Source organism: Haemaphysalis longicornis, unplaced genomic scaffold (genome assembly GCF_048455015.1).
Source record: "Haemaphysalis longicornis isolate Haplotype H1 unplaced genomic scaffold, Haemaphysalis longicornis Haplotype H1 scaffold_1, whole genome shotgun sequence".
NCBI classification, from domain to species: Eukaryota; Metazoa; Arthropoda; class Arachnida; order Ixodida; family Ixodidae; genus Haemaphysalis; species Haemaphysalis longicornis.
This window is the reverse complement of record NW_027526203.1, coordinates 358,131,423-358,156,407: the sequence shown is the minus strand read 5'-3', so window position 1 is coordinate 358,156,407 and position 24,985 is coordinate 358,131,423. Positions and strand designations below refer to the sequence as shown.

Here is a 24,985-nt window from a genome sequence, read left to right as displayed (position 1 = left end):
ACGCTCTGTGCGCCAGGGCTGCCCCCTCAGCCCACTTTTGTTCTGCATTTATATTGAAACATTGTGTTTGCGTATCCTCCAAGATGTCGAAATTCGAGGGTTCCGATTGCATGAGTCCGAGGTAAAAGTATTGGCTTATGCAGACGACATTGCGGCATTCTGTGAGAACAAAGAAAGTATTATTAAAGTAGTTGAGACAACAAAACAGTTTAGCACAATCACAGGTAGCCTTGTAATTTGGGGAAAGTGCCTGGGGTTCTGGCATGGAGAATGGCAATCAACCCCTGACACTTTTGCCAACGTAAGCTGGTTAACAACCCCCGTAAAGTACCTTGGTGCCCCACTACAGTTTTATAAAGATAGTGAGCCGTACTGGCACGAACAAACACAGGAGACTCGAGCAAAGGCAGACAAGTGGAGGGGGGCTTATTTGTCAACCTTTGCTAGGGCAACAGTGTGCAACTTGTTTTTCGTTAGTAAACTGTGGTACGTGATGCAAGTGCTGCACTGTTCACGTACAAATGTGCAAAAGCTGCATCGAGTCCTTGCTGTTTTCGTGTGGGCCTCGAATTGGGAGAGGTGCAGCCGCACCAACTTGTTCAGGCGAATCAGAGATGGGGGACTGGGACTGGCGCACTTATTTGTGCGACAGCAAGCAGGTCAGCATGTTCCCGCAAACACCAATACGCTGCAGATCCCTAAGAATACCATAACGCCATGCTGTGTCATGGATAAAGAAAATAAAGACGGATAATAAAAATAAATAAATAAAATAAATAAGTAATAAATAAATAAATAAATAAATAAATAAATAAAAGAGGATAAAGAAAATAAAAGAGAATGGATAAACAATGCTGGTTGTGTGCAAACGCATCTCTAATATAAGATTCAAGAGTTACCAGATGGTCCGTTGTGCATCTCCCAGAGCGAAACCCCGCCTGGCGATTGTCGATATTACCATTGTACTCAAGAAAGTACATGAGGCGGCGGTTAATCATTTTTTTCCAAGACTTTGCCTAAGCAACTGGTCAAAGCGACTGGCCTAAAACTTGTTGCAAGTGCTGGGTCTCTCCCCTCCTTTAAAATCGGCACCACAATAGCTTCTTTCCACTCTTTTGGAAATTGTCCTTCATGCCATATCTTGTTAAACAACAGCAAAAGTGCTTCAAGCGTGGCATCGTGAAGGTGCTTAATCATAGTATATGTTATTCCGTGTGCACCTGGTGCTGATTTCCCGCAAGTGGCAAGGGCAGCTTTCAGCTCCTGCATGGGGAATGGGCAATTATACCGGACATCAGACTGCCTTTTGTCACGTATTATCTTTTGTTCTTCCGACTTTTTGTGTCTCAGGAAATTACTTGAATAGCGAGCTGAGCTTGATACGTACCCAAATGCTCCCCTAGAGCATTCGCTTGGTCTTGTAAAGTGTCTCCACCTGTGCTGACCAGAAGGTGCGTAACTGTGTTGCTTCCTCTAAGTGCTTTAATTCTTCTCCACACTTTCCGCGTATCAGTATATGATGTGATTGACGACCCAAAATTATTCCACCTTTCTCTGTTTGCAATACGACGAATCCGTCTGCTATTGGCCTTTGCCCGCTTGAAAAGTAGCAGTTTTTCGGTCGTCTGGTACCTACGCAAGACACCCCACGCCTTATTCTGTTCCTTATGGGCCTTCCTGCAATCATCATTCCACCAAGGTTCTGGCTTAGTCGCGCTACTAGAAGAAGTCTGTGGAATAGAGTTAAGTGCTGCTTCGGTTATGTGGTTGGTCAGGGTCTCTGCAGCTTCATCAATATCAAGGTGGTCTACAAGTGTATAGTGAAACTCCGAGAGCTCTTTGAATTTTTTCCAGTCTGTGGCCTCCTCCTTGAACTTTTTTGGGCACGGAGTGTTGTTTTTATTATTGTCTAAAAGTTTGAGGCGGATTGGAAAGTGATCACTTCCGTAAATGTTATTAATCACCTTCCACTGGAGTGCTGGAAACAGAAATGGAGAAACTACGGCGAGATCTCTGCAGGAGTACGTGACATGTGTCGTGTTATAGTATGTTGGGTCTTTCTTGTTCAAAATGAAAGCTCCTGATGATAGCAAAAACTTTTCATAGAGGCATCCTCAAACATCAGTGCGTGCAGACCCCCAGAGTGGGTGGTGAGCATTACAGTCCCCAACTAACAGACACGGCTCCGGCAGCTGATCAACTAATGTTTCAAGCTGCACACTAGAGAGTGCGTGGTCTGGTGGTATGTACAACGAACATACTGTTACCAGTTTATTAAAGATAATGGCTCGTATGGCTACAGCCTCTAAACTAGCCTGTAGCGATAGGAACTGGCATGGCACTCTCATTTGCACGATAATCGCAACTCCTCCAGAGGAGGGGCATGCAAACATCCCTGTCTTTCCTAAATACAGAATAGTCCTTTTTAAAGTTTGTCTGCTTTGCCCTCAAGTGTGTTTCCTGGAGACACAGGATACTTATTTGGTGGTGTGACAGCAAATCATAGATATCGTCCAAGTTTTTCAAGAGGCCTTTGCAGTTCCATTGGACTGCATTATCAGCTACCATCAGCTTATGCTGAACAAGGGTTAAGGAAGTGCCATGCTGTCACTTTCCCAGGCTCAAGACACCTTTCCAGGAGCCGTGACCCTAGGTGGCTTTTGCTTTGCACGGTCAAAGGACGTGCCGTGCCCTCTCGGCGTACCGCGCACCGGAGAGCTTGGTGCTGTGTCCATGGCTTCTTGCGAAGCCTCGACAGCAGGGCTAGGCTAGCTGGTTGCGGAAGCCTGCCTCTCAGCAGGGACCGGCACTGCAGTGCCAGCAAGGGGCCTAGCGTTGGCATCAAGGGGTGCTGGGGCAGCCCTTCACGCTTCTTTTGTGGCATGTGCGGTGGCCTTAGCCACCGGCACTGAGGGGGCTTGAGGTGTCCCTTGGGGAGGCGCCTCGCTGGGAGGGTTCCAATGGGAACCCAGCCGAGTGTAGCGCCGCCCCCAGTCGTACTGCATCGGCAAAGCTAGTGTATGTCAGGAACAGTCTCTGTCGTGCTTCCCTAAAGGTAATGTGTTCCTTATACTTCAGAGGAATTATTTCTTTTTCTTTCTTCCATTGCAGGCACAATCGCGAGTACGCGGCGTGCTCTCCCTCGCAGTTTACACAGTGGAGTGGACCTTCACAGGTGTCAGACGAGTGGTCGGGAAGGCTACACTTTGGACATGCTGCCTTACCTCAGCAGTTCAATAAACCATGGCCAAATCTTTGGCATTTATAGCACCGTCGGGGGTTTGGAATATACAAACGGACAGGGATTTTAACGTAGCCTGCCTCGACAGACTCGGGCAGTACACTGGTCGAGAATGTGAGGATTACATGCTTGGACGAAATTTCCTTCCAAACTCTACGTATTTCGATTCGTTGAACATTCACAACATCCTGGCCCAAGAACCCTTCCAGGAGTTCTTGCTCAGACAAGTTCACAAAGTCTTCGTCAGAGATAACACCTCTGGTAGTGTTCATGGATCGTTGGGGAGTGATGCTTGCATGGTTGTCACCAACAGTGGTTATTTTCATCAACTTGGCACACTGATCTCGTCTTGTCCTTCTAAAAGAAGGTCACTGCTTCCCAACTTGCATACTTTATAGCCGCCGCCTAGCTCATTCTTTAGAACTTTGACTACCAAGAAAGGTGACAGACGTCTCATTGACATGCCTTCTTTTTCAGTGCATGAAGTGGAACTTGAGAAAATTTTCTGACTTTTTCGGAGTGAAAAACTGCTGGAATGCTTCGTTGCGCCCCCGTTTTGGAGGACGATCATGGGATGCAGAAAATCTTGTTGCCATAACAAGTGAAATCAGTTCAGCAGCAATGCTGGCCGCCCACCACCGAGCCCAACCTGGGAACGCACTAGATGCGTGTTAGCCATACATAGCTGCTATAACCTTGTTTAAGTCCTCAAGGTTGAGTCCTTACCCAGGGTTAACCCTCGCCACCTGGAAATGTGTGGAAAGGAGGAAAAGAAGAGATGGCAGGACAGGGGTAGCAAAGAAGATAGGAAGGGGAAAGAGCTGAGAGGGAGGCAGGAAAAGGCGACTGGCTGATTTCCCCCGGGCAGGTCAGACCGGGGGCACCGTCTGCGAGAAGCGGGGGCCAAAGTGGCGTCTTGCCAATACCTGGGGTCGTGAAGGTCCAAAACAACCCCGGCTTTGGCTCAGACACCAGGATTTCCTTTTCCCCGTACACGGCTCAGCCACGCACAGCCAGGGCGTGGGTGGGTCCAACCCACATGGGCTCGGGGTCCGTGGTGTCACCACTACCATCACCTTGAAACGCAAGGTGACCCTGCGGGGCTGCACGGGTTTAAGCTGCAATCAAGCGAAGTGAAAATATTGTCGTAAGCGGATGACATTGCTGTGTTTTGCGAGGACACTGATAGTGTGGAGGAGACTGCAGATGAAGCCTCGTTATTTTGCGAAATGTCTGGTAGCGAAATTAATTGGAAAAAAAAATTACGCCAACTTCCCCTCGCGGGAACCCTGGTGTGATGCGACGGTGAAGGGGGTTCCGTTGGGTGTTTCCTTTGGGTCGATTAGTCGAATTGCGTGAAACGCGTTGTGAACGTGAATTGCGTTTCAATCACATCGTTGGGTTCCACGCGAGGGGATGCGGGCGTAATTTTGAGCATAATGAGAGACGTTGTTGTCGTTTAGACGGAGGCTTTATTAAAGGAACCGTCGCATCAAGCAATCGTCGGTACTGCGAGAGAGCAAGCGCAAGCGCGTGCGACCATCGACTGAGAGACCGGCCGGAGCGCGGCACGCACCCGAAGGAGAGGAGACCGCGGAGAGAGAGAGTACTGCACATGCGCACAGCGCGCAGCGCCGCCCACCGGCGGAGTGAGAGTGCGCTGCGCCACGCGCCCGCAGATGTTGGGCGAGAGCGTTCGCTATCGGAGAGAGGAGATGGGTGAGCGGAGGAGAGACGCAGCTGTGCGGACGCGGACGACAACGACGACGGACGCAGGACAGGGCCGCCGGCAAAAGATGCTCCTCTCAGCGTCGCATCTAAAAATGCTCAGGTTTCTGGCATGGGGATTGGGAAACCACCCCGACTGTATTCGCAAATGTCCAATGGAACATGTGGCCGGTTAAGTATTTAGGTGTGCCACTCGAGTGCTACAGAAACCCAGAATATTGGAAGGAGCAAATTGAGACTAATCGAGGGAAAACCCTTATTTGGGGTGGACGATACTTCTCTATGTTTGTTCGCTCAACCGTATGTAATGTGTTCCTTGTTGCGAAGGTGATGTATGTGCGGCAAGTCATGTGTATGTCCAGAACTGTTGTTCAAAAGATACATAGAGTGTTCGCAGTGTTTTTGTGGTGGTCCCCGTGGGAAACGACTAGTCGCACGAATCTTTTTCGTTCAGTGAAGGCAGGGGGGTTGGGCCTAGTTCATTTGTTTCTGCAGCAAGTGGTCGCGCGGTTTATGTTCTTTCGACACCAAAGTGACCCCTTTTGTCACGATGTTATGCATGCAAGGTTATCAAATGTTCTTGATTTTTAGTGTCAGCAAGCAATGCAAACCAAGTATGTGTGCGAGGATTCTTGAGTGAAGTTGTAGGAGCTGTCAAACTGCTCGAAGTTCGAGTTACGACGGAATACCTGAGGGTTGTGACGCGAAAAAGATTGTAGAAGGACCTTGTTGATGTATGTTTGCCAGTGCCACCTTACCGGTCACTGAACCCAATGAGGAAGGGAATGGATGTACTCAAAAGAGTTAACGAAATGCAAGTTAGGTCATCATGCAAAACTTTCTTTTTTCAGCTGCATAATGGAACGCTTCCTGTGAATCCTCGGTTGGAGGAAAGGGATTATTTGTCCACGGGTCCGTAAACTGTCGTTTGTGCAACAAAGCGGAAACAATCGAACGCAACTTTTTTGGACTGCTGGGATGCAGTTTTTCATTGGGACATCCTACAGATGACTTTAAAAAAGGACTTGCCACTTTCTGCTTATAAGGTGCCTTTCAACAGAAAACGAAGGAGGCGTGCCCTATGACATGTTCATACTACTTAACTTACATAGTTTGTGGGGAGTTCGAATGGTTGTCAGGCATGCTGATTTCAATGCAAGACCGGTAAGGGATTACTTCATTGAGTGCGTAAAATATATTAGGGAAGTCTACCGAGCGCAAGTAGACCCACCTGAATGGATGGATATAATAGATAGCCTCGCATCGCTAAGAAAATTTTAATTAATGACGCAGTATAAGTGAGGCTGCTGGTTTTAAACTTGTTCACCACGTGTTGGGTTATTGGAATGGGTCCTGTGACAAGCTGGCAATAAATAAAAAAGCCGAAACAGCTCTGTTGGGAGATATAGACTGAAGATCTAAAGGTCCTTTGTTTCGGCACGTGTTTCCTTCTTCAGCTAAATACACTTAATTTTATGCCACTCGTTCACCGTCATTGCACCCATCGTGAAAACAGCAGTAAGCTCTCACCCAGCCGAAATAGCTGTTGGAAGAACGTTAGACTGAACATCTAAAGGTCCCGGGTTTCGGCACGTGTTTCCTTTTTCCGTTCAGTACGCTTAATTTTATGCCACTGATTCGCTGTCATACAAGCATGATTATAAACAAGCATGACGGTAAACGAATATAAGCGGAATGGTCTGCGAGGGAGGGATGCCCCTTAAAGGGCTACTGAAGTGCTTTTAAAACCGGGCAAAAGTCTACTTTTTACAATGATTAGACTGGTCAGTTTGTGCCTGTAAAATTTTTTTCGTCATTTTTAGCATGGGGACAGCAGTATTCGTCGTTAAAGTTGACCCTACGCCCCGCCCACCGCTCCCTGCCGCATCGCCGGAAGAGCGAGAAACTGAACGGCAGCGACCGGAAGTAGCGTCATATTCGGAAGACGGCCAGCGGCGTGCGCCGCCGCTTCGCTGTGTCCCAGTTTTCTGGGCGAAGTTCCGATTTAAGCAGGCGTGTAATCTGCACTTATTAATCATCATTGTCTAGAGTTGCTTCCGCGTCGATTTTTAACCTTAATGCTACTACGTGATTCTAGATTTCCTACCCGAGCGCCCGTGGCTACTACATTGCCTTCACGAGTAGTCGCGGGGCAGGCCGTGTCGTCGGGTGCTCTGTGCTTCGTTCCTGATCCATTATTATAAGGGAATTAGAAAATTTGTGGGACCACAGCGCTCTGGGCTTTCGTTTTCCCGATCAACGTTGTTGGCTGTGACGACAGCTTAGCTGAATAGGTAGATTTTAAGAAGAAATCAAGCAAGCTGAAAGCATGAAGCGTTTTCTGCGCGCGGAAGAGCTCCGCACACTCGCCGGTCGGGCATGCCCGTACGGCGCACGAAACGGCTCGCACCACACATGCCGCGGCAGCGACCGCCCTTCGCTGCCGTCCAGAAACAAGGCCGTCGCGAAAAGCAAGGTAAACGTGCAAGAGAGGATGATAGCGTGGTGAAAAAATGTGCTAGGGATTGTCATACAAGGTGATTTCGAAAGAGGTGATCGAATTTGTATCGCGATGCGGAGCGCTGACCGGTCGCGGAGGCTCGTCGACGGCCACAAACGAACCTGCCCGAGCACGAGATGCGGCGAGAGGTCAATGGATGGCGTTACCAGCGCGCAAGAATGAGCACAGCACCGATCGCTAGAATGACTATCAACGTAGGAATAAGGTTCCACATGCGAGAAAGGGGATGATAGCGTGGTGAAAAACTGTGTTAAGGATAGTCATTCGCAACTGTAGAGACAGCGGCGTCCAACTAGCTCCCTTGGTGCTAAGCCTAAAGTTCCCAACATCAGCGGCGATCCGAGCAACCTGAGTCGGCTGGAGCTGTTGGGGAAGGCGTTCTAAAGCTCGTCGGGGACCAGCGTGCTGCGCTTGGGTTCCTCTACCTTTTGGGGGGGCGACCAAAGTTCGGCTCCCCTATTCTAAAACATGCGTATGTGCAGCAATGCCACGTTCCGCTGACCGGCACCAGCACCTCTGCGCGACGCGGCGACCGGCAGCGGCCGCGCTGCCTGTGCGCATCGCAGGCCGCTGCACAGAGCTTGTTGCCGCCTGTCCAAATGTAAAAACAAAGTTCCACATTCGAGTATGGGGATGATGGTGGGTTAAAAAATTGTGCTAGGAATTGTGGCTAGCGCTGGTAGTGAAAGCGGCGAACCAATATCTGCGCAACTTCCCTGCACCCGAAAAACAAGTCGGCCATGAGTCGTCGGGGATGAACCCCTTTCTAGAGCTCGCCGGGAGCGAACCTGTTGTGTTTATACTTCCCTCAGGCTCTCCTATTCTAAGGGAAGATTGTGTGAGCCCTCCATTCACCAGAGGACCTTCTAGCCCGTATCTGAACGGGAACAGAATGAGATCTTCAGGCCGAGCGGTCCCCGCAGCGCCGGCACTTCCGAATATGACGTCATCTGCCGCCAGCCAATCGCGAAAGGCAGCCAGGGCTCTCACCGCGCCCGCGGGCAGGGGTCGTTTGTTTTGACGAAAAAAGATAGTTTGGGTGTATTTACACATAAAATAAACATGTTTTTCGAATTCAGCGTCGGGAAAACCATAATGTAATGCCCCCAACAATTTTTTTTTGAAAAGCTCTTCACCAGCCCTTTATTAAGCCCGCTCTGGTTCTGTATATTTATTGAGTTTTTTTAAGTATGATTAAGAGTGAGAACATTCAAGGTTTCCTACTCCATGCGGCTAAAGTTAGAATACTGGCTTACGCGGATGATGTTGGCGTTTTTTGTGCAAATTACGAGAGTGTATTTGAGGTTGTACAAGTGGTCAAACGTTTCTGTGAAGCCAGTGGCAGTTCAGTCAACTGGGGTAAATCTTTAGGGTTTTGGCATGGCAACGCCGCCTGTATAATCATTGCCTAACGCGTGAGCGAAAAATGGCCAAACAGCCGCTCTCCTGTTGCTCTCTCCTACTCTCTCTCGCTCCGTAGCCTTCCTGCGTGCTTTCATGTCCATCGGCCAGCGCCGCTTGTTGGAAACTATGCAAAATAGTTCAAAGTTTTTAGCGTTCCCCAGGAGGCGCTCCTACGCCTTCTTGTTTTTCACCATGCCTGTCTGTCTTGGTTTGTCGCTGATAAAACCGCCTTTGCGACGGACGCAAAATGACTTGTGCTGCCGCAGGCTGATGTCGGCTTTGCGCGCTTACCTACTTGGATCACAGGCCCCGAAATGTTCTGAGTGGGGCATCCCCCCTCTGTTTCCTCTGCATTTCGGCCTTGTTTTAAGTGCGAATGCACTTTATAAGCGACCCCAAACCATCCACCGCCGGCGGCGGCGGCGGCGGCGGCGTCCGCAGTGCTCCTCTATATTTAAAAAAGAAACAGCATCCGGCGCCAGGTTTCGATCCGAGGACTTTGCGGCCGCAGCGCGACCCTCTACCGACCAAGCCACGGACGCGACGCTGATATCAGTGTTAGTGACGCGCCTTATATCTTTAACGCATTCAAACTACGTCGTCAGCGGCGTGCGTTGGCGACTCAGCGGCGTTATAGCGGCTTGATAACTGCGTGGTGTACACGTGATACTACAAACCCGATGGAAGAGATGGAAGAGAAGGCGGCGAGGCGGTGGGTTGCGGGGGCCGAGCGCAAGCGCCGCAAGCGGGCCGACAACCGTGCATTCGCACTTTCACATTCTCCCCCTCGGGGAAATGCGGGGGAATTTTTTTTGTCCCCGCTGTTCGCACTCCGCATCGGTACGGCCGTTTAAAACTGAGGACTGTACTGTAGAAGCGCCTAGACAGCGTGGCTGGGCCGTCAGCTGCTTATTCTTTTGTTTTCTATAATCTTCTCAAATTTACAAGCACGTAATATTTTTGGAAAGTGATGGTAGAAGTCAGCGCCGGAACAAAAACTGTGCACACAATTTTTTGTTCCTTAAATCCTCCAGAGAGACAAATATCAGTAAAATAATGGTTGCACCATCCGAAAATATCGTTTTTCTGTTCGCTATTTGTCTACGCGACAATTAATATGTTCTTACACTATTTCAGTACCGCCTCAATCAGTTATTTTTCGAAAAAATGCAGCAAGTGTGAAGCGAGCGACACGTTGCCCGAGATACCCAGTGCGCCCCAGAATTAGCGCCCCGTAGCGGCTAAGATGTGAGCGAAACGGCTCTTGAAACCCAACAGGCAAGCTGACAGGCACACGTCGTAGAAGTGGGTGCAGCGTTCGCGACTCGCGAGCAGTGACGTAAGGCGGGATGTCCCCCGGCGCACGCCACGTAGCTGATGAGCACCTTAACTAAGCGTCCGTACCCTTCCCATTGAAAAGTGCGCGACCAGTTAGGCAATGTTTATACAGGCGGCGTTGGGCATGGCAACTGGCTTGCAACTCCAGGCATATTCACCAACATGCAGTGGGTAACTAGCCCTGTTAAACACTTGGAAGTGCCGCTGTTGTACTATCAGGACAGCGAGCCGTATTGGAGAGAGCAAGCTGCTATGCTTCGCGAAAAGGCTGACAAGTGGAAAAGGTGGGGACTGTCTGCATTCGCACGTGCCACTGTTTGCAATTTCTTTCTTTCCAGCAAGATTTGGTATGTGCTTCAAGTGTTGCATTGTTCTAGAGTAAACGTGCAGAAGATTCGTCGGGTATTTGCCGTATTCGTGTGGGGTTCAACATGGGAAAGAACAAGCAGAACAAATCTTTTTCGGCCAGTCCGAGAAGGTGGTCTCGGATTAACTCATCTGTTTTGGGGGCAACTGGTTAATAGGTTTCCGTTTTAAAAATGTCACAGATTCTTTTCTTCGAACGATCTGTCAATTGAGGCTTGGGAGTGTGCTTTAAGAGTATGCCGTGACCACCGATTATTTGAGCTGTGGAGTGAAGGGCTATTTCAAAGAAGTGATTTGTCTTTTCGTTTCCTCACTGCACGTTTCTCTTGATTATTTGAGTGCAGTCACGAAAAAAAGGCTGTACAAAGATATTGTAGACATAGTGCTGCCTATACCATTGTACCGAAGCGTGTACACCCTGGGAATCGAGCGGAACTTTTGAAAAGGGTAAAAAAACACTTGTTGCATCTGGCGGGAAAATCTTTGTTTTCAAAATGCACACGGGTACACTTGAGGTAACGACACGGATGGAGCAAAAACAATTGTTTGTTCCATGGGGACCAGACTGCTTTGTATGTAAAAAACCGGAGACGATCGAACACGTTTTTTAGACTGTTTGGGGGGGGGGGGGGGGCGTATTCTTTGGGTATATTTTGCAAAGAGCAATTAAAAAAAATTCCGCTGGATCCTCAGGGTATAAGGTTCCTCTCTGTAAAAAATGATAATTGAATTCCGTATAACACCGTCATGCTGTTAAGACTGCACATCATATGGCGGAACAGATTGGCGGCGAGATACAGTGACGTTGATGTGAGAAGAATACCGGACTATTTCAAAAGTCGGTACATCTTTTTGTAGAAATGTATAAAGTGCGAGAGGCTGAACCTGAGTGGATACCCATTTTCGAAGAGCTGTTCAAGTTGAACGAATATTGAAGCACCAGCGTCAGCCTAAGCCACCCTGACGTTACTTTATCAATTGACATTTCCGAGCGCGTTTTTTTGGCTCACAGGTAACAAGGCAATAAAGAAAAAAAAAACTGATTCGCCGTCATTGCAGTCCTCGTGAAAACAGCTGTCAGCTCTCGCCCAGCCAAAATAGCTCAGTTGGGAGAGCGTTAGACTGAAGATCTAAAGCTCCCTGGTTCGATCCCGGGTTTCGGCACGTGTCATTTCTTCTTCCAGTCATTTTTGTATCGTAATACAACCTTTCAGCTTACTCAAACAGGTTAAAGTCGTGCTGTATAAAAGGGCTGTTTCGCTGTTAGCCCTCCGGGGAAGCACCGCCTGCTTTGCGAATTCTCGTGTGCTATGCGTGATAAGGCAGGCCCGCTTCTTGATGCGGTTATTCTGGTCCTCACTTTCTGCATCCAGGTGGCTTTGAAACATAGAGAATTAACTGGTTGCTAACGCCCGGCAACCGAGAAAATGCAAGAGTAAAAATAATTCCAGGCCCTTTTTTTGCAGGGGTTTTTAGGCTCTGTCAGGAGGTATTCTCTGTTACCATTTCAAAATATAGTTTACATATTTTTTGTAACGTACTGGAATGACCGAAAATATTTTATCCCACGCTCTTGCGTTGCCATCTCATGTGCGTATGCCGGCATGCGCTAGGGTCGCAAATAACGCGAGCGTGGTTCGATACAGTCTTAGTTTTCAGGTGCATGCAGGTTTTATACCTGGCTTTGAGCGAATGGGTGTTTATTGAGGCTAACCTTGGGGCTCGAGCCCGATACCGGCAACGTGATCGGCTGAAAGTCGGAGGCTGTGCGCGAACAGGTCACTGCTGCCACAACCGACTCGTTCACGAAACAATTGTAGCTTCAGCCTAGCCAGATATTTCGGGGTATACACCATAGGAAAGAGATTTGAGAATGGCACAGTTTTTTTATTATGTGTTGTGTCTTTAATTAAAGCAAGTTTTTGTTTATTAGTCACCATGGTGTTCGACGTCTACCCTTTCTGGCGGTGCACCGTCATGGCTTATTTACACAATATGATGTTGTTTTAATAAAAGTGAACTTGTTCAAAACCACTGTCAAAAACTATGTTTCTTCAGTTCTAAGGTAACTTTTGCGTTAGATTTTTCACAATCCGCATTTAGTTCTGCCCCAGATTCAGACATGCGCTGTAATGAAACTGCACCCAACAGAGCAAGTCATTTTCGTCAATTCAATAAGCCTCCTAACAAATTTGGCAACTACTCGTTATTAACGTCCGAAAACATTATTATTAACCTTTTCATTATTATTACGAAGGTTATTATTATTAACTTTATTAATGCGTGCAAACAAAGATGCCCAATAAAGTCCCTGTACATATTCATTTATCTCATCAGATTACTATTGTTTAGGTAACGGGCAGGCATACTATTTCTCGAATTTGTTAGCGACTATCAATTTGAAGCCTTTAATGGCGTCATATCCAGAGCTGGAAAGAGCTTGTCAATTATGCCAACGTTGGCTACGATAGAAATTCAGTGGGCAAAAGCAGCATCCACGTACTGCGGACAACTCTGCCTGCGTTGTTTCGTGGTGACGTACCATATACCTTCTCCCTAATTTACATGTGCATGAACAACGCACGTTCTTGACATCTACCCTCCCTGCACGCCGCTACAACAAGAGCCAGTTACTAAGGAAGCGGTGTTATGCAGCCTGAAGCTCAGCGCGGGCCTTCCAGGAGCCTCTGATACCTCTTCAAACCTCCAACGAAGGTTTTGATGAAGGCACAAAAACATTTAAAAAAAAATGTGTGGTAAAGAAGTAACCTTAGCCTGATACAACTCAACAGCGAAACGAAACACTTCTGTGCAATATGATTGCTGGCGTTCTATGTTTGCTGCGCAGTATTAGAAGCTGTTGAGTTTTCTTGGTAGCATAGCAAAAATACTTTAATTGAAGCCTACGGAGTTTGAATACTTATCAGGCAGCTCTAGGCATTGAACTCGCAAATAAGCTAAAAAGAGAAGCTACCCTGATGTCGGGCTAATTTATTTGTGACGATATGCAGATCGAGGGCATATAAAGTCGTCAGAAGGCCATAATAGAATTGAACTAAAGTAAAATCGCTCTTGCAATGTATCAAGCGTCAAAAAAGGCGGGTGCGAGCACAGGAGCTGCAGCCGCACTTAAACAGAGTGCAGAAGACGACGGCGGTGCAAGTCGACAAGCTGACATCAGGAGCCAGGGAGCACGGCTTTAACATCTCGCCTCAATATCGGTTCTCCGTGAGATAAGCCTATAAGTACCAACAGCGTCGCCTGCTAGTCAGTAAGCATACTAACGTATTAATTCTCTGTTGCAGATTTTGCGCTGAGGGTAGCGTGTCGATGTACGGTTTGTGCGCGATTCATGTCTGCTTCGCTGGTAATGGGCATATGAACTGCACAGACTTAACAGTACTACGCTGTTGTTCGATTCCATGTTCACTTTACTCACGGGAAGCGGCAATATGCTCGCATTACTTCGCTGAACAAGAGGAAATCTGCAATGAATCGTTGAACGGCCAAAAAAATGGCGAGGAACCACTGAAGAAGGGTGCTGTGGTTTCCAGCAAGCGATTTCTTGAGGATGGCAAGTTCCAACAAAGAATAAAAACGTTGTTCGGAAGGAAAAACACATTTCATCCCCCAATCTCAGGAAAGCCTGCGGCCTCAAGAAAGTCCGTGGATAAAAGCAGTGACAGTCGCTTTCTATGCGAACCCGACGCAAACCTGTAATTCATTGCTTGCCTTTGTGTGATGCCCTGAAAAACACATGGAGTAGCACTCCTACCAGATTCAATTCAGGAGATTGCCATATTTTGTCGCATTGGAAAGACAACACAAGCTTCGTCATTTTAATGTGCATGACGATATAAACACAAATATCCCAGTGGAATTATGTTTGCTTCAATATTAGCGACGCCTAAGGCAGGTTTCGTAGCTAACTCTGTCGCATCTCTTCGATTACAAACGAAGTTCAAAAAGAAGTTAGTAATACCTGTAGTTCTGTCAACATTTCACGCCCAGTTAGATTTATGCAACGTGACCAGCGTGTTATAGCATTAAAAGACAAGCTTCTTGGACACTTACTTTAAAGTGAGCCCAGCGTTTTCTTGAGGCAGCACTATTCATGATTTTTTGTCTTTTTAAAACTTTTACATGCGCTTGGAGCTGTTAAATACGTCTGAAACCCTACTAATTGTAGCTTATACAGATTTTTTTTTAAAAAACAACACAATACTATTCAAATATCAAATTGACTTGCCCGGTTACAGCAATATAATCGGCATATAACAGATTCCTGAATGACTGCGCAGCAATTGTTTTTCTTGACAAAATCTCGTATTTCTATGACTTTCAGTATTTGAGTTTATAAAAGACACGGATAAAAGTTTTGCGTTTTTTTATTTAATTATTTAGGTCCTGTCTTTTGATAATACGATGTAGTTTTGTCCCTTGTAGGCCACACGTTTCAGGCACACAGTGAAGAGTACGTATGCAGCGCAGTATGCATTACGTACTAGTGGAACGCTTAAAGCCTGAAGATCAGGAACCCTCGGCATCGTGTTGGGTAACGGCGAAAAGAAGAAGTCCAAAAAAGTGAGGCAGATGTAATAACCATCACGATTTCAAAAGCTGATCTGCCGCCATTTCGATTACAGATTGCCGCGGAGTTATGGCTTCTGTTTTTCAACTTTTTTAACGCCAGCAGGGTTGAAGATAAAAAACAATCTGTCTCGGGACGCACTCTGCTCACGTGCGCGAATGAAGAACGTGCATGCTGTAGAAAATATTGGTGCCTTGGCCGGCTGGACGGGCAAAGTTGAGTTCTACGATCGTACACACCTTCTTTAAGCTTCACGTACACCTTAAGGGGTCATTTTTGAACTCCTAACGATTTTGAGCACGCCGTTATCCCCAGCGAAACACGTTCTTCGCTGAGGGATTCGTGTTGTGGTTAAAAAAGGAGCAACTTGAGAGCGAGACAAGAAAGACGAGCGCAAACTCACGATTGCTGGATCCCCCTGAAGGATGCGCCTGAATAGTCCCACGCGTGAACCCCTAAAAAGTGCGAAATAATTAAATGGCCCCAGAGGCGTCGGTCCAAATAAAATGGATAAATGAACTTCAAATGAAGAAAAAGAAATGGACTTGGGCTGGCCATGTAGTGAGAAGAAATGACAACCGGTGGACCACCAGGGTAACGTTGTGGACACGAAGAAGCGGGTCTAGAATAAGGGGAAGGCCAGTAATAAGGTAGAAAGATGAAATTAGGAAATCCGGGGGAAAGAATGGACTCGAGCAGCGCAGGACAGGAGTGGTTGGAGGTCAGTGGGAGAGGTGGTCGTCCTGCAGGGGACCTAAACAGGCTGTTCTTTATAAGGATGATGAAAGGCGCCGGTCAGTCAACAGCGGCGACTCTACGAAAACGTTACTCGTATTGAAAAGGGGGCGCAAGGACAACTGACACGGGCTCTTTTGTGTAAAATAAACCCTTGAATTTACAGGCCGCATTTCAGTGACTACTGTGCACAATAAAATTGTTTTTTTTTTTTTTCAGGCGAAGCTTGAAATAACTGACTTCAACGTGCGATGATTGATCTGAACGCCATACAGTAAAGTTTATTCACTCTTATGATCATAATGACCTGAATTCACGTTCGCAGGTCTATAGGTAGGCCAAGGGGGATTCGTTCGGCCTTATAGCTGTATGCTAAACGCCATTGAGTAAAGCCGACCTCAAAAAGCCCGAATTCACGTTCGCAGGTCGTAAGCCACGGGCACGGTGTAAGAATATATTTGGGTGTTGACACTGGGCGCGACGGCACGACCATACCTTGTTCTCCGCTCCATGCGCTTCTCTGGAACTCCGCCAGAGTGCGCCCCGCCACGAGGGCCTGTCTTATCGCCAGGCTTCGGTGGCCGTAATGCAAGTGTTGTGGGATCGTGGAGTGGAGCAGCGTCTACGTGAAGTTTTTGTAGCGAAAGCTACACTACGCTACCTCGGGCGCTCTTCGCGGGGTGGCCAGTTTTGACCTTGAAAGCTGGAGGTCAAACCGCAGCCTCTTCCGCAAGCGCCCAGCACGGAAAAGCGCCCCGATGGTGGGGAGAGACAGGCAGCCGGGGAAAGATAGACTTATTCATGGATGAAACCAGCGCGAACTTAAACAGCAAAGGAAGGTGAACAAAAGGACAGTCACTCGTCTGAAAAGTAAAATTTAATATCAAGAAGTGTGAATATAAACACTAAACACAAAACAATAAAAAAACACGGCGCATGAGCAAAAAAACTTTACAAAAGCCACGGCGATAAGGCGACTACATGGACACCGGCTACAGTCAAGGCCCACGCAGATATGCAATCTCTTTGGCATGGAGACACACGCTTGCTTGGCTGACACACTTGTCTACTCCTTCTGCTATGTAAAACGCTTCCATAATTTCGCGGGGCGTTTGTTCACGGTGCCTAAATAAAATGTCAGTGGCAGGAAAATTAGGTTTACATCCGCGGCACTTAGTACAATGTGAAGAAAGTTGGGATGATGGGGGGCCCTTTCATGACAATTCATGCTCTCTCAAACGCACAATGATACAGCTTATGTTCCACTTCCTTTGTCTTTGTTTAAGTTGGTGCTGGTTTCATCCAACAATATGTCTTTCCAACTAGCCCAGCTTGCAACCCTTCTGGCGAGAGATAGGTGAGGAGGGAATTGAGACGTGCGCGGCAAGGCGAGGAGGCCGCTGCCGCAGCGATAAGCGCATGCCACAAAGGAAGGCCAGGAGGCCACGAGCGATGCAGAGCCGTGTGCGAAGTAGAAATACGAACATCCAGCTGTGGTGGCTCGTACAGCGGCGATGCTTAAAAAACGCCATGAAGGGAAAAATGATGTTGAAGAAGTAGTGCAAAACATGAATTGCAAACATGTCTGTATATCATTGGAAACTATACCTCCACCCCACCTCAACAATCAGGGCACTGGAGCTTTCGCTATCAACTGTATACGGTTAACCAAATCAAAACCGCAGCAATTTTTTAATTGCAGCTTGGCACAGACAGATTGAAAATGCTGTCGACAGATTGAAAATGCTGCCATTAGTTTTCAGTTCGTCGTTTCCGTTAGGTTGAGGTACGTAGCTACCGTTATATTTACAGATTGGTTTCCATGGTAACTACCACACTTTTCACTTACCGGAACTACGAAATGGGAAATTGCGTTGAGCCCATGGCTGTTTCGCATACTACTCAGGGTTCCCCTACGGGAAGATGGTGTAATTTTATTAGATGCGACGCGGCTATGTCGTTGTTGCGCCGTCCACACCCCCACTGCGCATGCTCTGCTTGCTGAATGCCCGGTGGTGTCCTACCCTTTAATGGCTCTTGGAGCGACAGTGTTACAGGTGTCTTCCTGGTCCGGCACGAGACGAGCACGCTTTCCCTTAAAGGGCTCCTGGAGCGGCAGTGTTGCCGGTGTCTTCCTGGGCCGGCGGATGGATGGACGACGGGCGACGGACGACGGACGACGGACCGAGAGCAAGAGATGCTTTGCATTTAATATATGATGTTTTAATAGCATGCACAAAAAAAAAAACAAGGCCGAAAGTAGGAGGAGGGAGGATGCCGCGCTCAGAAAATTTCGGGTGGTGTTCTGGCGCCAAAACACCCCCTCTGGCTACGACCCTGATTGCGCATGTATACATTCAGCATAAGAATAAAAAATGTATTTTTATTCCACTGAAGCCAAAATAGCCATTACGTGTAACAAACACATTTATTACTAAACGTTGCCTTTCTGGCTAGAGAAAACACGGTGCACTATAAGTTGCCTTTCGCAGAGACTTTTCATCGAAAAATCACATATATGCCGCAACCTCCGCGCACAGCGTCGGCTAGCTCCACGCCATGAGTTCCACAACGATCATTGCGGCTGGTGATCGGTGACGACCACAACGCGAAACTGAAACGTAATGTCTACTCCTCGTGATGAACTCTGGCAGCAGAAAACACCGAAACACAGCTTGAACGATACGGAAAGTCAAGCCCGCCGCGCAGCCACCGCAGCTGCGCACGCCACTCCGCAAGCGACCGCCGATGATTATGATGATGATGATGCTTAGCGGCTTCCCCTTTGTAACGGGGTGGCGTTGCACAGTGACCTTAGTCGATACGCCACTGTACAATCACCTCGCCAAAAAAAAAAAAAAAACTATGGAATTTTTGTGCTAGTCTGACTTCTATGCTTGCATGTCCCAGATTGTTCTCCGCTCTTTTCCTAGAGCTCTTTTCCCAGAACTTCTGTCCAATCCGCTTTTCCATTAACCTTAAACCCAAGGGCTAATGGAAGTTGTATTGTCTTCCTTTCTGAAGACTGGACGGATACCTTTGCACTCCGTTACAATATGTCGCATGGTTTCTGGCTCCCTGTCGCAACCTGCGCGCAGTTATTCCTGTACCGGCTTGCGGATAAGCGTTTTTGTCCGCAAGCAACCCGTCCGGGCTTCAAAAAGCAATGCACTCCCTTCGGCATTATCAAAGAACTCTTTCCCTCGTGATCTCCCGCTTCCCGATTCTGTATGTATCTAAGGGCTACTTTGCATCCATCCTCTTTTTCCAGGTCGTTATCTCTGATTCTTTCACTTCATTTTTTATTGCCTTGGTCATTTCCCCTGCGCTTCCAGGTTTCATATACTTTGTCCTGAGCCTTGAGCGAGACCAAGTGTCCCTTTCAGCAAAACCCCTCCCTTCCGATAACCCATAACCCCCTCCGAAAAAAATTCTGACTACGGTCCTGCGCTGTACTATCCGCTTCCCCAGCGCAGTGGAAGAGCGGGCTGTCCACCTCGCAAACTTAAGAAGCAGGAACTCGTGGTCAATCGAGGACTGAGCAGCAAAGAAAGCCCGCGGCTTTCTGAAATGAGAAGATGTCACTGAGTTTTTTTTTCTTTCCTTTCTTCATCATTTTGTTCTTTCTTTTTTATCCTCCTGTTCACCTCTTTCAAGGGCTTTCTTGTCCACGTCTTTAACACTGAGCAGATAATAATTGGGCGATTGTAAACACCGACGAAAGTGTTTTTCTGCTAAAAAAAAAAGCCTTGACTCTCTCTATTCCTCTTTCTCTAGAAAATAGGCATAGAAAATAGGCATAGGAAATAGAAAATAGAAAATAGGTTCACTGTAGGTGGCGGGCTTCTCTGGCAGCAGCTTTGGAGGCTATGTTACGTCCTTTACCCGAATTACGTGGTGGACACTAACGACAAATCTCATGTCCTTCCCGCACCGCACGTCTGTGCACCGTATTCAACGAGAGCATGAGTTGGCTGCGACATTCGGGTGGTTTATGCGGCGCTTGCAAGGGCGACTGTATAGCCTTTGTGTGGCTGAGTTGCATAAACTCTCATTTTGATTTGATGGTTTACCCGGCAGAATTTTCGCATACGATATCAACAGTGACACTGGGTGGTTGCGAAGAAAGCAGAAAAACGTTTCGTCTTCTGCGTGTAGAATAGGTCGGGTTTGAAAGGAATGCGTAACCAAATTATTGTGTACGAATATTGGGAGTCACGCGAAAGCACTTTGAAGGGCGTTTGCTTAACAGGTGCGCTTAAGTTCGTCCTCCACAATAAAAATCGAAAGAGAGTGCTCTCGACGCGCAAAAAACAACCATCATGATCATGGACCTCGCTTCCGACTCAGATCTAACCACAATCTCAATCTCGTCGAATTGGGGATCAAATCGGACGCACTCTTCCAGAAGATCGCATCCTCTGACGTCCCCTTAGCTTAACCTCTAATGGTAAGGCTGACGTCCACTCGAGGCTAAGGTGGACCTTATAAGGTCGAAACCTTGTGAAGTAGTCCATGTCTACCTGCGAGACTTTCACACACTTACGCACTTTAAAAATCCCCGCTTCCGCGACGGCGTCTTTCACTTTTCTAACGGTCCAATAGGTAGCGCCACATCGCTTGGTACGCGGGACCAAAATGGAGTAGTAATATCACACGTGAGGATCTTTTGTGCACAGAAGCAGCCGTGTGATATGATTCACTAATTATTGATGTATAAACACGGTAATTACTTATTTAACTGTATACGTAGCTCATTATCTTAACTCATTATATATTTTTCTTGCAACCAAACTAGTTTTGGATTGAAATCAAGGAAACGAGTTATATCGCGTTAGTCCAGTACACACCTTTTAAGACATTTAGTTATACAGTGCTTTAAGACTGTCTGCTGGAAGCACTTCAGACATCAAGAAACAAGTTTAAGCAGCCATTGCCAACCCCATCAAAGCACGACCAGCGAATTGCGGTTTCGAGCTTCTGGACACGGTTATTTGATGAAGAAATAGCGTCATTAGAATGCAAGATTACGCCACCGCTATCCATCCACCAATTACAGATAGCGCAGGGGTATTCTTCGTAATAAAACACGTCCACAGACCACCCCGTCAAATTTCGGTTTGAAAGTCACAATGCCTAGGAGAGCACGGCTCGAATGTTCGCGGGTAACTCGAGGGAGCTGTATTTTTTCGAGCCCTTACTAGAGGCCGCCAGCGGCCTCGTGCACGCAGAAGGCAGAACACGCGCGAAGTATGCACAGTATGCAGTATGCTGCCATTTCAGTTGGAATGGCTATGCTTAAATGCCATCATCTGTGTGAGCTTGTTTGATGCCGCATCACTCAGTATTTCATTAAGGCGTCACGTTGGGATGACGAGTAGTCCTTGCGTGATGAATTCAGTAAAGCAATAGTATTGTCATCGGAGGCTGCCTGACGTGGCTGCAGTACAGCGTACGCCACGAGCGAGCGGAATAACGATATTATATTTGTTGTGGCTTCGCAGATGGCAGCCCGTCTTTATTTCCTATTTCATCGCGATGACGTCCAACAAACGTCATAGAAGACCTGAAAAGGACACTCATGACAGTTCTGTGTACCTGACAGCTGCGATGTCTAGTTTCGGTATAAATTAAACATATATTTTTGGCCCAGTGCACGCATTCGTTTTCGGAGATACAAAAGAACGTTATTAAATGTGTGTTTCTTACACAATACTTTTCATCAGATTTATTGCCGTCAACTACACTCAAATACACAGGCCAGCAGTTTATTACTAACTGCGAGCACTCAATTCTACATTAACTGTGCCGCAGCAGCACTAATTTCTACATTAACAGCTGAGAGCACTTAGCATGATACCACTATGCAAACTGGTGCTAAATGTTTGGCAGAGATTGAGAAGGAGTGTCCTGCTAGCAACTTCTCTTTCCTTGCCTGAAGTGAAGACAAATCGCATGTACTAACGCCAAATCGCTTAAAACAACCAACAAACCACCAGCATACAAGACCAACATTCGTGTTGGGTCTTGAATTACATCAGTATGCACAACAATGACTATTTTAGTCGTGCAATCAAGAAACAGGATGTGCAATGAGAGCACTATACGGCGCTTCGCAGGGACACGACCGCTGCACGCTCTGTGGCTTTCACCGTGTTGCAACCACTTTGTGAGATGCAGTATAAGTACCGTAATTTCCGCCACGTAGGGGGAGGAACATGTTAAACATGGCTCCCAAAGATACACCAGTCAGTATTTTTACCTAATGTATCCGGCGTCTGGGATGAGCTAGTTGGAAACAAAGCGCTTCTGAGCGTTGTTGATATGACGTATGGAAGCTGTGACATGACTCGAGCTTCCTTCTAAATCATATCCTTCCTACCATAGGCGTGCATACGAGGGGGGCCAAGGGGGCCTTGGCCGCCCCTGACTACTAGAAAAGGGCTCAAAATTTCTGATGACATTTCAAAAAATAGAGAAGAATAAGTTTATTGTGTAGTGTCACCAGAATCACACGAGCCCGAATGATGACTCGGCGCTAGCAATGCCGATTTGCGAGGTGGACAAGAGAGCCAGGCAAGCACGCGGACCTTTCCAGCCTCATCTCAGCAGCTATGCACAAACAAAACCCAAATAATCGAAAGCGCAGCCTGTGTGTGCACTAGTTTCAAACGTTTTGCTGGCTTGAGTACAGTCGAGCTAAAGACGCTGCCCTTCGCATTTGTTGTCGTGCATTTCCACCGGTGTAGAGGCATATCAAAGGGGAATTCGGACCCATCATAAGTGTCCACTAAGTTTCGAAACTGGAGGAAAGCGACAGAGAAGTTCAATCAGCATGAAAAGACTGAGGGTCATGTGAATAGTATCTTATCCTGAAATCGCTCCAAGGCAAACATACAGGTTACTTCAGTGCTAGATGAAGGCTTCGAACAACGAGCCTCTGGAGTGAAGTAAAAACGGGAACAAAATCGTGAGGGGCTAAAGCTCTTCACTGACGCCGTAGTTTTTTCAGGTGGCATGCCATTCAGAGGGCACAGTGAGAGGGACGAAAGTGCAGAGCACGGCCTGTTTTTTAGATGATTAATCTCTTAAAGAAATATGACCCTGCGCTGGGGGATCACCTATAGTCAGGCCCTAAAAACGCCTCCTACACCAGCAACAGGATGCAGAGCAGAGCTATATGCTGGAGGCGCTGCATGCAGCCAGGATGTCTTCGATTATCCAGCGCATACAAAGGAAACACGATCTCGCGCGTATGTAAAGAGACACGTGAATGTGGTTGTCACGAGTAACGTTCTGTTATTGCGAGGTATTTCTGCGAGGTTAAATATAGGCCAGATATATTTCTGGTGCTCGAAGTTAGACAGCGACTCTTTGTTTTTTACGCTACAAGCAGGGATTACTCGCCTCAATGTTTCGTGGCGTTCTGTAAGCACCGTCTGCTTTGACGGTGCTTCTAATATGTATATCTGGACACATATCCGATGTTCAAACCAAGTGCAAAGAGAAGAACAACAAGCTCGTGTATTTTAACTGCAATACGCACTGCTTGAGCCGTTTGCTTGTGGATAGATGCTTGTAGAGCGGAAAACGGAGTTTGATCAAATGGCATTCTTCAAATTGCGTACAACTTCATTAAAATCAGTTCTGTACGCCATGCTGTATTCGAACGAAATTTCCAAGCTGTAGGCCCGAAGCTAAGAACTTTAAAGTCGCTGTCTACGACCCGGTGGGTATGTCGTGCCGAAGCTGTAAACGCCGTTCGTGAAAGCTACACTGAACTGTCAAGTGCTGCAACGAAGATTGTGGAGTTTACACATCACCCAGAGACGATAAAAAAAGGCGAAGGTCTCCTTTCCCAGTAGATACGCTTTGACTTTGTGTGCTGCATGGAAACTGCTCACTCTCTTCTAGAACTTATTTTGAAGGTTAGCAGAGCATTTCAGGGACCCAAGGATAAGCTCACTACTGTAATTAAGGAAGTCAGAAACCTTCAACACGCACTGCGAGAAAAGAAGCATGATAGAGCAGCCTTTGCAAAGATGCTTTTCGGAGGCTTGTCCCGTCTGCAGAGCGAATGAAATCGATATCTCCGACGTTCAAAGACGAAACATATCGAAGAGAATGGACCGGAACTGGGCGGATGAATCCTTGTTTGGGACAAAAGAGGAAGAGTTTCGTGTCAGTTTTTTAGATGCGAAGCATCTCACGGTCGGGGCTATGTGCCTCTTTTGTTGTTGTTGTGCCGTCCACACACCCACTGCGCATGCTCGGCTTGCTGAACGCCCGGTGGTGTCTTACCCATTAATGGCTCCTGGAGCGACAGTGTTGCCGGTGTCTTCCTGGGCCGCCACGAGACAAGCACGCTTCCCTCTCCTCCTCACAGCCGTATAAACCAGGTGTGCACACGCGCTGCGGGCTACTCCACTGCGTATGCGCGTCTCTCCTCAATTCTCCTGGTGTGTACACGCGCTGCGCGCTCCTCCACTGCGCAGGACGGGCGTCATGGCCTCACGCGCCTCCGTGTTTCGCATGCGTTTGCTCTGTTAACAAACGGGACATAAGCGGTACGCTTTCGATACAGTTACGGCATTGTTACCATCATCCACAACCACATAAAAAATGCTAAAGGGTCATAATAAACAAAAAAACTTCGAGTATAGGGTACTGCGGAGAGCCAGTGGGAAACATTCCGCGGATTTTCTTAAACAACATGCAGCTGTAGCCTGCCTTATCTTTTAGATGCGAAGCATCTCATAGTCGGGGCTTGTTGTTGTTGCGCCGTCCCTCCCTTGTTGTGGTTGCGCCATCCACACCCCCACCGCGCATGCTCGGCTTGCTGAACGCCCGGTGGTGTCTTACCCATTAATGGCTCCTGGAGCGACAGTGTTGCCGGTGTCTTCCTGGGCCGCCACGAGACAAGCACGCTTCCCTCTCCTCCTCACAGCCGTATAAACCAGGTGTGCACACGCGCTGCGCGCTACTCCACTGCGTATGCGCGTCTCTCCTCAATTCTCCTGGTGTGTACACGCGCTGCGCGCTACTCCACTGCGCAGGACGG

At 47.6% G+C, this 24,985-nt stretch overlaps 1 non-coding gene and 1 pseudogene across 1 annotated transcript; both read left to right on the top strand.

Annotated features, from left to right (window-relative positions):
• The first annotated feature begins 614 nt into the window (after positions 1-614).
• LOC144160068 (zinc finger MYM-type protein 1-like) lies at positions 615-23,506 on the top strand (annotated as a pseudogene).
• On the top strand, positions 11,690-11,762 carry Trnaf-gaa (transfer RNA phenylalanine (anticodon GAA)). The gene has a single exon. It is a non-coding gene; the product is annotated as a tRNA-Phe (tRNA).
• Positions 23,507-24,985: the final 1,479 nt, after the last annotated feature.